The sequence below is a fragment of the Antrostomus carolinensis genome, unplaced genomic scaffold (assembly GCF_000700745.2).
Source record: "Antrostomus carolinensis isolate BGI_N321 unplaced genomic scaffold, ASM70074v2 scaffold37355, whole genome shotgun sequence".
In the NCBI taxonomy this organism is placed as follows: Eukaryota; Metazoa; Chordata; class Aves; order Caprimulgiformes; family Caprimulgidae; genus Antrostomus; species Antrostomus carolinensis.
Window position 1 is genome coordinate 8,903 of NW_010319074.1, and position 341 is coordinate 9,243.

The window sequence follows — 341 nt, forward strand, 5'->3', positions numbered from 1 at the left end:
GAGCTTGTTGTTGTGGCCCCAAAAAAAGCCAAATGAGCCGATCTTCAGCTCTGCATGAAGCTTCTGCCGGCACCAGGTGATGGCCAGGCGACACGCCAGCCACCTGCGGGGACAGGCGGAAGGCCAAGGTCAGTGTCCCCACTGGGGCTGGGGACTCTCTTTGTCCTTCAAGCACCAGCTGCAGCACCCACAGCTGGATGGGAGCTCCCAGGGCCTGTCCCTGCCACCATGGAGCAGGGACACTGCAGGGTCACCCCCCCACAAGCCCTGAGGGCTCCACTTTGACCCCCCCAATCCCCTGACACCCCATGTCCACCCCTGCGGGCTCCCCTGGACTCCAG

The 341-nt window shown here is 63.9% G+C and overlaps 1 protein-coding gene across 1 annotated transcript in view; it reads right to left on the minus strand.

Annotated features, from left to right (window-relative positions):
* LOC104525874 (protein KIAA0100-like) overlaps window positions 1-99 on the minus strand; it is a gene marked incomplete at its 3' end in the record, with an annotated part of 8,997 nt that extends 8,898 nt beyond the window's left edge. The window contains 1 exon segment of the mRNA XM_029085234.1: window positions 1-99. This exon segment is cut by the window's left edge and continues 66 nt beyond it.
* Window positions 100-341: the final 242 nt, after the last annotated feature.